Here is a 16,228-nt window from a genome sequence, read left to right on the forward strand (position 1 = left end):
AAAGTGGAAAGAAAGTATTTTAAGTAGCAAGGAGAGCATGAGTAAAGACCACGGAGAAGGAAAGCGAGGATGCAGTTAGAGAAATGAAAGGACCACATTGGTGGGGCACCGGGATGAAGGAGATGATGAAGAAGATGTAACCAGAAAGGCTGGCAGGGACAAGGTCATGCTGGGTCTTGAAGGCCAGCATGAGCACTTGAGATTCTTAAAGTAATTGCAAGGGAGCCTTTGAGGGTTTTAATGAGGGCAGTATCTTTATCAGATGTGCACTTGTTTGGGGTTTCTCTGGATTTTGTTGAAAGAACAATTTAAGCAGAAGGCAGATTAGGAAATAGGAGAATCGAGAGGCTGTATATGTTGAGACGCAGTGGTAGCCTAGGGTGACAATGCAGGAAACGGGAAGCAGTGGATGAACTGGGGATATGTTTTGAAGGTAGAATAGATGATGGCTGGGAAGACAGTGACTATTCAAGGGCAGGGGGGTTGGGGGAGGTATCAAGAATGTTTAGAATATAGCTAACCACATACCCTTTTAGAAACAGTCTTCTCTGAACATTTCTCCTGTCTCCAAGCCTCAGTTTCCTCATCTATGAAATAAGAACACTACTACTTCCTTTTTAAGGTTGTTAAACTGGTTAAATGAGATTATGCAGGGAAAGCATCACTAGTCAGTGCTCAAAAATGTGCTTTTTAAATTTCCTCCCTTTGCCTCGTATTCTCAACTTTGTCCTTTGTAATATTATCGTTCTTTAAGTGGGCTTGGTTTTGTCCTATCTTTGCCCATTCACTCACTGCTCCCCATCCACCCAAATCCCCTCTGTATTCTGTTTATGCAAGACTGAGTTTACCCCTTCTCAGTCCATTGACTTATCTCTCCTCACTCATTGACTTGTCCCAGGCAATTTATTCTGCAATCTTGGACAAAAATCTGGATTTTCAGCCAGGTGCAGTGGCTCACACCTGTAAACCCAGCACTTTGGGAGGCCAAGGCGGGTAGATCATTTGAGGTCAGGAGTTTGAGACCAGCCTGACCAACATGACGAAACCCTGTCTCTACTAGAAATACAAAAATTAGCTGGGTGTGGTGACGTGTGCCTGTAATTCCAGGCATGCCTGTAATCCCAGCTACTCGGGAGGCTGAGGCAGGAGAATCGCTTGAACCCAGGAGACGGAGGTTACAGTCAGGCGAGCTCACGCCACTGTATTCCAGCCTGGGCAACAAAGCGAGACTTCATCTCAAAAAATAATAATAATAATTCATTATGTAATCCAGCTTTGAAACACTCTTTGGCTACACTTTTGTATGCTTTAAGGAGGAACAAAACACAGATGGTCTCCAACTTACATTGGTTAAATCTACAATTTTTCAGCTTTACAATGGTGCAAAAACAATATGCATTCAGTAGAAACTGTACTTCAAGTACCTATACAACCATTCTGGTTTGCCCCTTCAGTACAATGTTCAATAAATTGTGTGAGATATTCAACACTTTATTATAAAACAGGCTTTATTTTAGATGATTTTGCCCAACCTTAGGCTAATGTAAGTGTTCTAAGCATGTTTAAGGTAGGCTAGGCTAAGCTATGATGTTCAGTAGGTTAGGTGTATTAAAGCAAGTTTTACTTAAGATATTTTCAAGTTACAGTGGGTTTATTGAGATGCAACCTCATTGTAAGTCAAGGAACATCTGTACTTCAGAAGTCATCAAAGCTGCATGAGCAGGACACAAGTCATATCAAAAGCCAGGTAGACATAATGCTATAAAAAATCCCTCCATTGGGCCGGGCACGGTGGCTCACGCCTGTAATCCCAGCACTTTGGGAGGCTGAGGAGGGTGGATCACGAGGTCAGGAGATTGAGACCATCCTGACTAACACAGTGAAACCCCGTCTCTACTAAAAATACAAAAAATTAGCCGGGCGTGGTGGCGGGCACCTGCAGTCCCAGCTACTCGGGAAGCTGAGGCAGGAGAATGGCAAGAACCCGGGAGGCGGAGCTTGCAGTGAGCCGAGATCGCACCACTGCACTCCAGCCTGGGTGACAGAGCAAGACTCCATCAAAAAAAAAAAAAAATCCCTCCATTGTCAGAGTGTGAGCTTCCAGCTCATTATCCCAGAAGCCCGAGATAGCAGCAGTTCTCAGATCTTGTGATAAAGGTCATCTCCTATCCTGGGGCTCTCAGGACCGTAATGCAAGAGTCTCCCTCTAAACCTGCCAGCCCCAGGGCCTTTCCCGCCTTCCTCATCCTAAGTCCTGAAAAGTTCACTGGGCCAAATGGTGAACCACGCACTTATTGCCCCATAACCCTTGGTACAAATGTCTCCAAATATATCCATCAAGCCTACATGTAGTACTGAGAATAACAACAGTAGCTAACATTGATTGGACACTTCTAAGCCCCTTAAATCCATTATCTTACTTAATTCTCACAACACTGATCAAGAGTTGGATAAAATAATCCACTCTCAAGCCAGCAAATCTAAACCAGCCACTCTTCCGTATGGATTCCTGCTCTTATGGTAACAAGGGCTTGCCTTCCCCACCTTTATTCTTAACCCTTCTGGAAAACCTCTGCTCCTCCTTTTCTGAGATGGAAAAATTTATAAGTGAAAAACCATTCCATCTTTCTGAGGTGTGGAGGGAGGAAAACAATCACTCCTGCCTTCAACTAAGAGTGTGAAAAATAAGCTTAACTAAACCTGAAATACATTTTCAAATGCCTTTGAAAAGACTTATACATCAAATCACATTTGTCCATCTCTCTGCTCTTCAAAATTATCATGCATGCACCTGAAGTTTAAGCAAAGAAATCCATTAAACAAACAAACCTAAAATCATAAAACCCAGATTTAGAGATTTATCCGCTCAATCTAATGAATGCCCAATTCAGAATACAATTTTGTCTTCAAAGAGCCCTGAATGTTCTTATCTTTCTTATCTTTCTATAGTGTTAGCAGAAATATTACATCTTTGAAAAGAAGAAAAACATTATTCCCAGAGCTAAAACAGAAAAGGCTTTGAACTATTTTAGGGATAAATCAACTCACAGTTACCAATAAACCAAAAAGAATAAAAAAGACTGTTTCAAACCAAGTTGACTGCTCTTACATATATTCAAGTGTCAACTTACAAATCAGTCTTTAAATATACACGTACACTTTCTAACTCTCCTGAAATGTCACCCAAGCCCCCATTCAATCAGCTAAAAACAATTTAATTCTTTCTCTAGGAAGGAAATCAGGTTATCAGATAAGTAAACCTTAAATACCATTTCTAGGCCTGATGTGGTGGCTCATGCCTGTAATCCCAGCACTTTGGGAGGCCAAGGCAGGTGGATCACTTGAGGTCAGGAGTTTGAGAACAGCTTGGCCACATGGTGAAACCCTGTCTCTACTAAAAATACAAAACTTAGCCAGGCATGGTGACAGGCACCTGTAATCCCAACTACTCAAGATAATCTGCATACCAATTGTGGGTAGACATAGGTTTTTGTCCAGAGCCCTCCACAGACCCATCCCTTACCTACCATTGTCTCTCGGGCTTCAACCTTATTTGAAAGTCTTAATTTCCAGTTCCACATACTGCAAACACAAGACCCAGTCTTTCTGGTTCTTATTTTACCTGGAGATTAAAATACAGGCTGGGCGTGGTGGCTCATGCCTGTAATCCTAGCACTTTGGGAGGCCAAGGTGGGTGGATTGCTTGAGGCCAGGAGTTTAAGACCAGCCTGGGCAACATGGTGAAACCCCTGTCTCTACTAAAAATACAAAAATCATCCGGGTGTGGTGGTGTGTGCCGACGGTCCCAGCTACTCAGGTAGCTGAGGCATAAGAATCGCTTGAACCCAGGAGGCAGAGGTTGCAGTGAGCTGAAATCTCACCACTGCACTCCAGCCTGGGCAACAAGGCAAGACTGTCTCCAAAAAAAAAATTAAGTTTCTGTCTTACAATATCATAAGAAAATGGCTGGACAGGTTTTCCCCAAAGTTGGAGGGTACTTTTGTGATGGGTTTGGTTTAAATTGGTTTAAAATATAAGACACATAGTCCATAGAGAATTCACCTATGGACTATGCTGCTGAGAGAATCTCAAAGAGATGCACTGTTATGCTCCAGAGTTTTGTGAGAGGCCACTAAGGTCAGAAGACACATGCCATATATATCAAGATGCTGTCAACAGAGAAAACCAGTGAGGTTTCAAACAGAAGCCCCGGTCCATTCAACCAGGCAGCCACTCCTCATTGCAGGTGCTGACCTGGGCTTCGGCTGCTTCTCACATGGGCAACTCTATATACTCTATTCCTGGGAGAAGGGCAGCAAAGACCCACTTATTAAATGATGTTTAACAATCCTCGGCCGGGCACGGTGGCTCACGCCTATAATCCCAGCACTTTGGGAGGCCGAGGTGGGCGGATCATGAGGTCAGGAGATCGAGACCATCCTGGCTAATAAGGTGAAACCCTCTCTCTACTAAAAATACAAAAAAATTAGCCGGGCGTGGTGTCGGGCACCTGTAGTCCCAGCTACCCAGGAGGCTGAGGCAGGAGAATGGTGTGAACCTGGGAGGTGGAGTTTGCAGTGAGCCGAGATCGCGCCACTGCACTCCAGCCTGGGTGACAGCCGTCTCAAAAAAAAAAAAAAAAAATCCTCCAGGCAATTGTGTGACAGCTGGAATGAAAAATCAGGGGCAAATTGTATATATAAGGGAACAATTGTCCATATTTGTGTAAGTTACCCTCCGGAGTCTACAAGTTAAAAGGCACACTTTAATCAATTTGGCAACTTGCATGGTATTTTCCTCCACTATTTGTAGGATGCTGGTATCTCCTTAACAGGTACTGTTTTCCTATGCAACACACAATGACTTCTTGAACACATGGCAGCTTTTCATTTGTTCATTTAACAAATACTTATTGAGTTACTACTATGTGCCAAACACCATTATAAAGGTACTGAGGATACAGTGGTGAACAAGATGGACAAAAATCCCTGCCTTTGTACTACATTCTTGAGTGGGTGTGAGGAGACAATGAACCAAAGAATGAACAAACTGTGTATTGTGCAGGTGTGTCATGGGAAAAAAATGAAAGAGGGAAGAAAAGCGGAAAAGCAGAAAATGTCAGGAATGCACTTTCGTGGCGGGTGGCCAGACAGGTGGCCAAGAAGTGACATTTGAACTAAAGAAGGTATAAGTGAGCAAGCTATGAGGGAATTTGGCAAAACAATTTTGGAGGCAGAGGTCACAGCCAGCAGGTGCAAAGGCCTGGGGCAGGAGTGGGTCCAGGGCATGGGACGGATGGGGAGAAGGTCAGCATGGCTGAAGGAAGTAGGGGGTAAGCTCAAACAAGTCGCAGGTGGGAAACTGAGTGTATTGGACCTTGTAGGCAATTTTAAGAACTTTAGTTTCCACTCATTAACATGGAAAACCACTGGAAGGTTTTGAGCAAAGGAATAACATAATCTGCCTTTTTTTCTTCAAATGCTGTGAAACAAATACTTATTTGACCCTATCACCATTTCTACCTTTGGAAAGGCTATGGTGTGTTACTGGATGTTGAGGATAGCTTGCTCTTCAATGTGCAGTAACCAAACTGAATTCATTCTTTCTCAAGATGAGAGAAAGATAAGCCAGGTATGGTGGCTTTCTTAGATAAGCCAGGTATGGTGGCTTCTTAGATAAGCCAGGTATGGTGGCTCACGCCTGCGAGCTGAGGCGAGAGGATCACTTGAGGCCAGGAGTTGAAGACCAGCCTGGGCAACATAGTAAGACCCCTCATCTCTTAAAAATTTTTTTTTAGTTAGCCAGACATTGTGGCATCTGCCTGTAATCCCAGCTCTTTGGGAAGCTGAAGTGAGCTATGATCACGCCACTGCACCCCAGCCTGGGTGACAGAGTGAGACCCCCATCTCTAAATTAAAAAAAAAGACTGGATAGGGCCTGGTTAATACAACTAACTCCCCAAAATTCAAGTTTTTCATATAGGTCTTTTTTAAAAAATAGCTTTAATTGACATAAAATTCACCCATTTAAAGTTTACAATTCAATGGATTTTTATATATTCACAATGTAGTACAACCATCATTATAATTTTTTTTTTTTTTTAGACAGAGTCTAGCTCTATTGTCCAGAGCTGGAGTGCAGTGGCATGATCTCAGCTCACTGCATCCTCCATCTCCTGAGTTCAAGCGGTCCTCCCACTTTGGCCTCCCAAGTAACTAGGATTACAGGCATGTGCCATCACGCCTGGCTAATTTTTGTATTTTTAGTAGAGATGGGGTTTCACCATGTTGGCCACGCTTGTCTCAAACTCCTGGCTTCAAGTGATCCACCTGCCTCGGGTCCAAAGTGCTGGGATTACAGGCATGAGCCACGACACCTGCCCGTAATCTACTTTAGAACTTTTTATCATCCCATCACCCATTTAAGTCTTTACCCATTAGCAGTCACTCCCCATTTTCTCAACCCTTCCCGCAAAACCCCTACCCAGCCTTGGGCAACCACTAATCTACTTTCTATACATTTGCCTATTCTGAACATTTCATATCAATGGAATCATACAACATGTGACATTTTGCATCTGGCTTCTTAGAATAAGATTTTCAAGGTTCGTCTATGTTGTAGCATATATCAGCACTTCAGTCCTTTTGGGTTTTTTTTTAACAATCTTTACCATTTTCAAGTGTATCGTTTCATGGCAGTAAGTATATTCACACTGTTGTTTAACCATACCCACCATCCATCTCCAGAACTCTTGTCACCTCTCCAAACTGAAACTCTGTACCCATTAAACAACAATTCCCATTCCCCACCCCACCCCAGTCCCTGACATGGCAACCACCATTGTACTTTCTGTCTCTATAAATATGACTACTCATACTTCATTTTTTAAATTGCCAAGTAATGTTTCATTGTATGGATATACTGTACAACAATTTAACTATCCATTCAGCTAATGGACATTTGGGTTTTTTTTAACCTTTTGGCTATCATGAATAATGTTCTGATACTTCGTGTGTGTGTATAGATAGATAGATAAATTAAATAGAAGATAGATAGAAGAGAGAGAGAGAGATTGGAGACGGGGTCTCACTCTGTCACTCAGGCTGGAATGCAGTGGCAGGGACACATCTCCCTGCAGCCTCAACCTCCCAGGCTCAAGTGATCCTCCCACCTCAGCCTCCCAAGCAGCTGGGACTACAGGCATGTGCCACCACACCTGACTAATGTATGTATTTACTTATTTATTTATGTATTGTAAAGACAGAGTCTAGCTATGTTGCCCAGGCTGGTCTCAAACTCCTGACCTCAAGTGATCCTTCCTACCTCAGCCTCCCAAAGTACCAAGATTACAGGCATGAGCCCCCGCGCCCAGCCTGATACTTTTTTTTTAAGTATTATTCCAGTTGCCTTGTTGAAAATAGACCCCAAGAAAGCAAATCTCAAACAGAGAAAACTGCTAGGAAGTTCTTGCTGGAATCCAGGTGAGAACGGATAGAGGCTCACATTTAAATGAAGTAGTCAGAAATAGCCACATTTGGATGTATTTTTATACAATTCCTGCTCCTGAAGTCTTCCCCACTCCTTTTTTTTTTTTTTTTTAACCATTACTACAATTGCTTTGCTGCCTTTTTGCTGATTTATTGGATCACGTGTTTAAAACCCTGATGTGAATACCTACATTTATCCTTCTTACTGGGTATGTGTTAGGTATTTAACAAAGTCTTAGTTCTCCTGGAGTCTGCCTGCATGAACCAACCAAATATAAATCTGCAAAATGGGAACTCTACAGTGTCTCTTCAGTTTTGCTGTCAAGATTTCACAGCCTCAGCTTCTAAAATTATTTCATCAAGTTCAATGGATACATATTCTTGAACTCTTTTCTAGCCTATATTTTCCAACAATGTTGCTAACTATATTTCCATACCAGTCTTCTTATCTAACATACCGGTTAAAATGTCAAAAAGCAGAGAGTTTAAAAAGCTTTTCTCGGTGGAATGTGCTTCTCCTTCATACATGATATAACTTGATTTGAACAATGTCACAAAGATATTTTCTCTGTTAGATTAAAATTTTGTTTGCATGAATTTTTCAATAGCTTTAAGCAGTTGAATAGCAATATATGCAGGAAGAAGCTGAGAGACTTATGTAATAGATATTTCATGAATCTATTACCCACACTGCTGCCCAGGAAAGGTGTGCTGCATTAATAGAGAGGATTTTTTCCTGCTGAATATCTTGAGGAGTTGGCCAACACGTTTGGGAGTAGAAGTCAGAAAGGGCCAGGTGTGATGGCTCATGCCTGTAATCCCAGCACTCTGGGAGGCCAAGTGGGGAGGATTGCTTAAGCCCAGGACTTTGAGGCCAGCCTGGGCAACAGAGTGAGACTCCATCTCTAAAGAAAAAAAATCACAAAAAACTAAAATTCTCTGCCAAAATGGACACAGAAAAAACTGACAATCCAGAGAAAGATAATATGCAATGAAGCTAGACATGGCCAAATTAGAAAATGATATTGAGAGAGAACAAGAGCAAGAAAGAGGAGCCCTCAGCATTGAGAGGGCTGAGGAAGCACAGAAATGACTGATGGGTTGGTTAGTTAGTTACTTTTTGTGAAGTGTGCAATGTAAATTTCACTTTGGTCTCCCCACTGGAATCATCAACTAAAGTCTACACTGCTATATTGGCTATCTATTGCTGTGTAACAAATTATTCCAAAACTCAGTGGCTTAAAACAACACATTTATTATCTCACAGTTTCTGTGGGTTAGGAATTCGAAGATGGGCCCCCTGCTTCAGGGTCTCCCATGGGTTGCTATCTAGGTGTAAGCTAGGTCTCATCTCAAGACTCGACTGAGGCAGGATCCACTTCCAAGTGCACCCACATGATTATTGGCAGGATTCGTTTCTCATGAACTGTTGTCAGAAGCCACTTTCAGATCCTTGCCACGTGGGCCTCTCCGAAGGGCAGCTCACAACACAACAGCTTGATTTATCAGAGCAAGCAGGCAATGAGGCAGAACAGGGACCTCTCTTAGGGACATGCAGCACTCCCACCCTCAAACATAGAAATAAAGAAAAATCTTAAGTTCCTTTAAGAAAAATTCCAGGCACTTAGCTAACCCTTAAAAAATAAATAAGGCTGGGCACGGGGGCTCATGCCTGTAATCCCAGCACTTTGGGAAGCCGAGGCAGGTGGATCACTTGAAGTCAGGAGTTCAAGACCAGCTTGGCCAACATGACAAAACCCCATCTCTACTGAAAATACAAAATTAGCCAGGAGTGGTGGCGCATGCCTGTAGTCCCAGCTACTCAGGAGGCTGAAGCAGGAGAATTACTTGAACCCAGGAGGTGGAGGTTGCAGTGAGCCGAGATCATGCCATTGCACTCCAGCCTGGGCAATGGAGAAAGACTCTGTCTCAAAAATAAATAAATACATCAATAAACAACTTAATAAGCAAGAAGATAATAGTAGCTTAGAATAATGGGCAAAAAAGTTAAAATCATGGGATGTTTGGCTTCCCTATAAAAACTAGTGTTCATAGATTGTTTTTCAAAAATGAGGACTCCCCACTAAATGGGTCCAGCAACACATAGGACTCAGATAAGGGGGACCTGAAGGCTAAACTCTTAACACTTTTCTCGGTTCTAAATTTCTTCCTAAGGGGAGTAGAGGAAGTCACACCCCAGGCCAGAACTAACATTCCACTGATCTCAAATTTTTAGACAAGGCTTCTCCTCCTAAGCCAATTACAAATCAAAACATCTTTAAATCTACCTTTGACCCATGGGTTCCCACTTTGAGACGTCCTGCCTTTTTAGGTCAAACCAATGTAGAGCCTCCCATATATTGATTTATAACTTTGCATGTAACCTCTGCCTTCCTGCAATTATAAATTCTTACCTATAAGCCATCCTGGAGCTTGGGACTTAAGCATTAACTAATTATCTTTGCTTGGTGCCCCTCCAATAAATACCCCACTTCCTCTTGCTACAATCCCAATATCAATGTTTGGTTTTGCTGTGCTGGGCAGGAGGACCCAAGTTAGGTTCAGTAACAGCAAGAAGGCAAGACAGAGTGTGTGCTAGCAAGACAGAAGTCCGTGTGTTTGGTAACCTAATCTCAAACTGAAATGCTATCACCTTTGCTGTGTTCTACTGATTAAAAGCTAGTCACTCATATGTTCATTGCAGCACTATTCACAAAAGCAAAGACATTGAATCAACCTAGGTGCCCATCAATGGAGGATTGGAAAAAGAAAATGTGGTACATATATACCATGGAATACTACACATCCATAAAAAGGAACAAAATCATACCCTTTGCAGCTACATAGATGCAGCTGGCAGCCATTTTCCTAGGTGAATTAACGTAGGAATGGAAAACCAAATACTGCATGTTCTCATTTATAAGCAAGAGCTAAACGTTGGGTACACATGGATATAAACATATGAACAATAAAAACTGGGGACTACAGCTGGGCATGGTGGCTCACACCTATAATCCCAGCACTTTGGGAGGCCAAGCTGGGCGGATCACTTGAGGTCAGGAGTTCAAGACCAGCCTGGCCAACATGGCAAAACCCTGTCTCTACTAAAAATACAAAAATTAGCAGGGCGTGGTGGCAAGCACCTGTAATCCCAGCTACTCAGGAGGCTGAGGCATGAGGATCACTTGAATTTGGAAGGTGGAGGTTGCAGTGAGCCAAGATCATGCCACTGCACTCCAGCCTGGGCAACAGAGCAAGACTCTGTCTCAAAAAACAAACAAACAAAAAAAAAAAAAAACAAAAAAAAAACGGGAACAGCTAGATGAGAGAGAAAGGGAGAGACAAAAGGGCTGACAAACTATGCTCACTATTTGGGTGACAGAACCAGTCATACCCCAAACATCAGCAACAGACAACATACCCATGTAACAAACCTGCACATGTATCCCCTATATCTAAAATAAAAGTTGAAATTATAGGCTGTTCGCAGTGGCTCATGCCAATAACCCCAGCACTTTGGGAGGCTGGGGCAGAAGGATCACTTGAGCCTAGGAAATCAAGACCAGCCTGGGCAACATAGGGAGACTTCCTCTCTACAATAAAATTAAAAATTAGCCAGGCATTGTGATGTGCACCTGTGGTCCCAACTACTTGGAAGGCTGAGGTGGGAGGATTGCTTGAGCCCAGGAGTTCAAGGCTGCAGTGAGCCATGATTGTGTCACTGTACTCATCCTGGGCCACAGAGCAAGACCCTGTCTCAAAAAAAGAGACAGCTCACTGTCAGCTCACTGCAACCCCCACCTCCTGGATTCAAGCTATTCTTCTGCCTCAGCCTCCCAAGTAGCTGGGACTACAAGAGCACACCACCATACCCAGCTAATTTTTGCATTTTTTTTTAAGTAGAGACAAGGTTTCACTATGTTGGCCAGGCTGGTCTTGAACTCCTGACCTCGTGATCCGCCTGCCTCAGCCTCCCATAGTGCTAGGATTACAGGCGTGAGCCACCGTACCTGGCCGAGAAATTATTTTTTAAGTGAAAATAAAAAAATAAAAGCTAGTCACTAGGTCCAGCCCACAGTCAGGGCAAGGGGTCACAAAAGGACATGAATATGAGGTGGCAGGGATCATTTGGGGTCATCTTAGAAGCTGTCTACCACAATGTTCCACTATGAATTATTTCAGAGGATTCACACCTGGGGCAAGGAGGTACATCGATAGCATGCAACTAGAAGGAGTCCTGAGACAGTCATTTGCAGAAACCCTGGTGGAGTTTTGGTTTTCCTTGGCCACGCAATCAGGGGCTACTCACTGGCTGATGGACTCAGCTGACACCCAGATTAATTTGAGAACTGTATCCACAGTCATTAACTACGGGGCAGTGCCCAACTGTCCCCAAGCCAGAAGTAAGAGGTATGCATCTTCACGACCTCAATGACAAACTTGATCATATAAAATAGGCAGCATTGATTGACCTGGTCCAGGCTACGCCGGAGGTGGACTACCACCTGGAAACAGACAGACATTGCGGAAGCTTTCCCTGAGGTTCCCCTTGCAGCCTTCAGGGGTGAATTCTTTGACACTGGGTGTTTGAAATGGAGCAATCAAGGCCCCAGCAAAAAACAGATGCACACTCCAATGGGGTAATTGAGGACAGTTTAGGAAAGAGATTATTTACAGAAGTGTGGACAGGATTAAGAGAAAACAAGGATGTGGAGCACGCTGGTATTATCAACAGTGGGGTCTAAAAGGGAAGGAGAGAGAGAGAGAATCCCGGAACCCAGAGAGAGCTGTCGCTGTAAGACAGAGCTGCCCAACAGGAACTGTGGCCTTTAGGGAGAACCTGAGCCACTGCAAACTCTCAGCCCGGAAGGAAAGAAGCCAAGGGAATAAATACCCTGACCTCCCCTTCCACCCTCCAATCTCCTACTGGGTCCCCATTGGCCAGTCTGGCTCCCTGGGCACACCAGAGTTGAGAAGAACGGACAGCGGATTTGGAGGCGCAAGCAGAAGGTATCCAAAACCTAGACAGAAAGCCAGGCAGCTTCACATGAGCTTTTTAAAAGTGTAGAAGTCATAAAAATTCTCCTGGGAATGAGCAAACACATGGACTTTCAGAAGCTGAACACAAAATAACTTTTAAAATGAAAGTCTGCTCTGGAAGGGAAAAGGTGGTTCCTGGCAATGTGCAGAGGAGGATTAAAGTCCCCACCCTCAACTCCAGCCTGCTGCGTCTTCCAAGAGAGAATTCCCCAGAGCCTGGACTAGGGAAGCATTGGCGCCACTGGGAAAAGCTGCTACAGCCCTTGTTGGGCGGCTCTTTCTCACAGCTACTGAAGCTGCCTTTGCAAAGATTATGACAGTGAGAGAATCTGGTGTTGCTGACTCCATCTTGTTTCTAGCCTCACAGGCTAACTGTCCTCACTCATTCCTGGGCATAGGCCAAGTTAATCATGGGATGAATTATTTTATTTTATTTATTTGCTTTTTGAGACAAGGCCTCACTCTGTCGCCCAGGCTGGAGTGCAGTGGCATGATCACGGCTCACCACAGCCTCGAATTCCCTGGTCTCAGGGTGGTCCTCCCACCTCAGCCTCCAGAGTAGCTAGGACTGCAGGCGCATGTTAACTTTTTTGTATTTTTTGTGGAGATGGGGCTTCGCCATGTTGCCCAGTCTGGTCTTGAACTCCTGGGCTCAAGCGATCTGCCTGCCTTGGCATCCCAAAGTGCTGGGATTGCAGGTGTGAGCTACTGCACCTGGACAGGAATTTAGTTTAGAGTTTAATTTGAAAGCAAGGATGATAATAGTGTTCCACTAAAACTGATTCCCTCATTGTTTCAGGGCTGAAACCACCTTTGTAAAACTAAGGAAAGGCCACAAGATTAGGGAGGGGCCTGAATTCTGCTAAAATGGAGGCATAGTCTTAGGCATAGTTTTAGAACCAGCCATTGTTCTATAAGTCACAAGATTTGTGACTTCCCCAATTGCTCCTATAGATAACATCACTATTATAGAACCTAGGATTGGTCTTGTGAGATGTTTTTCAGACTTTGCATTCTGGCAAATAACTGACCCCACCTGGACTTGTAACTCATGACTCAACTGGTCCTGTGGCCCCTACCCAGAGGTGGACTCAGAGCACCAGGACCATTTCCCACACCTCTATTGCATCCCCAACTAATCAGCAGCACCCATTGCCTAGTCCTCTGCCCACCAAACTATTTTTGAAAAACCACAGGCTGGGTGCGGTGGCTCATACCTGTAATCTCAGCACTTTGGGAGGCCAAGGCAAGGGGATCACCTGAGGTCAGGAGTTCGAGACCAGCCTGACCAACATGGAGAAAACCTGTCTCTACCGAAAATACATAATTAGCCGGGCATGGTGGCACATACCTGTAATCCCAGCTACTTGGGAGGCTGAAGCAGGAGAATCACTTGAACTCAGGGGGCGGAGGTTGCGGCGAGCCAAGAGCACACCATTGCACACCAGCCCAGGCAACAAGAGCAAAACTCCACCTCAAAAACAAAAGAAAAGAAAAGAAAAACCACCACAACCTCCAAGTTTTGGGGGAGACTGATTTGAGTGATAACTCCAGTTCTTCCACATGGCTAGCCTCAAGTTAATTAAACTCTTTCTTCACTGCAATACCACAGTCTCAGCAAACTGGTTTTGTCTATGCAGTGTAGGAAGGTTGAGTAATCACACTACAGTTCTTTCTGGATTCCAGGAGTCTCTCTCCCCTTCCCTTTTAGACCTGGTTGGTAAGGGCTCTGTGCTGTTGACAATTTCAGAGTACCTCACATCCTTTGTTTCATTTAACCCAGTCCATGCTTCTGTAAATACTCTCTTTGCTAAACTGTCCTCAAGTAATTGATTTTAATGTGCATCCATTGCCTGCCAGGACCTGATTAGTCCATTTCAAGCATCCAATATCAAAGAATGCACCCAAAACAAAGACACTGTTAGGAAACACAGAACTGGGCACTGCAAAGGTCTTTGAGCATGACACAAGGATGTTGCAAGAGTGGCAGGCCCAGAAGGCAAGTGGGGATTGAAGAACCTTAACAGCATATTCACGGGGCTCAGTCCTAGGATTCAGCATCATGACATATCACCTCCAAGCTTCCATGCTTTCATTTGTATAGCTAAGACTTGACAAGACTAGTGAGGGTGTCCGATGATGAGGACAGTCAAGGATGTTAAATTCCTGACTATACATTAACAAGCAGGAAAAAAACTAACAAACCTGCATCAGTGTGAAGACCAGAAAGGCCTGTCCACAGAGCCAGATGACAAGGTACAACAGGATGCCGTTGAAAAAAATCAGACTAGATAAGAGCAGGTTGCTGTGTGAGCAAACTCAGACCATACAAGAGAACTATAGGCCCCTCTCCTCCAGCCCAGAATTCCTGCCCTGAGTGATGCTAAATCAGGAGGAAGAAAAGCAGGAGATGATATTGGCTACCCTCAGGGGACAGGAAGCATCACCTGGTTGGACTACCAGACTGCCATTCAAACTTATATACATGGAGTCAGTCGGGTATGACTCAGTCCCCTGAGGCCAAATGTCAGCGAGGAGAGTGGGAGGAGCAAATCTCTCTCCTCCATTACAGTTGTCTCCGGAACAAACCCAGGTCTCAAGGCAAAGGCCTCACACACTATTTTGCTATTTTGTCACCCACGTAAAGTTTTCAAAAACAGGATCCCTGTAGCTCATCAGGCACTCAGGTGCATCAAAGCTGAATTCAGGGTAAAGATTGATGCTGTGGCCCAGTGAAGCTGAGATGCCCATACTCTCTCTGTTCAGGTTATAGAGAAAATGGGCAGTTTGTGATCACTTATACCCATAATAAAAAACAATTTGTGTGCATCTCATGAGCAAGAAAAATAAACAGGAAAAAAGAAAGCAACCCAACTACTTGTAAGTATAAGGAAATCCAACCCATATTTGTTCATATAACTGAAAGGTCCAGGGGCAAACCTGCAGGTATGGTTTGATGCAGGTGCCAAAATCTTTTGCCAGGACCCAGTGTTTCTCACGCCCTTTCTTTTTTCTTTTTTTCTTTCTTTCTTTCTTTTTCTTTTTGTCTTTCCTTCTTTCTCTCTCTCTTTTTTTTTTTTTAACAGGATCTCACTCTGTCACCCAAGCTGGAGTGCAATGGTGCAATCTCAGCTCACTATAGCCTCAACCTCCCAGGCTCAAGCAATCCTCCCACCTCAGCCTCCTGAGTGGCTAGGACCACAGGCATGCACCACAATGCCCAGCTAATTCTTTTCATTATTTATAGAAACAGGCAGTCTCACTATGTTGCCAGGGCTGGTCTCGAACTCCTGGGCTCATGTAATCCTCCCACCCACCTAAGCCTCCCAAAGTTCTGGGATTACAAGTGTCAGCCACCATGCCTGACCTCACACCATTTCTTAACTCCATTCTTCTCACTCCATTTCTTAATTTCATTCCTTTATAAAGCTTCTCTTCTTACTATTTCAAGATGGCTGCCCAATTCATGTGCAGAGGAAAGAGAAGTTCTTTCTCTTTACTCTGACAGTTGAATAAAAAATCCAAAGCCTGGCTCTCTTTGGTCCATCCCTGAATCAGTCATTATGGCCTGGGGAATGGAGTATGCTAATTGACTTAAGGGAATCAGGGCCCAGCACTGGAGTGAAGGTGGGGCTAATGCCACCTAATCCACTGGAGAGTACCAAAAGTGTGCTTCCCCAAAGGAAATTCACAATACTGTG

The sequence above is a fragment of the Pan paniscus genome, chromosome 18 (genome assembly GCF_029289425.2).
Source record: "Pan paniscus chromosome 18, NHGRI_mPanPan1-v2.0_pri, whole genome shotgun sequence".
Taxonomy (NCBI): domain Eukaryota; kingdom Metazoa; phylum Chordata; class Mammalia; order Primates; family Hominidae; genus Pan; species Pan paniscus.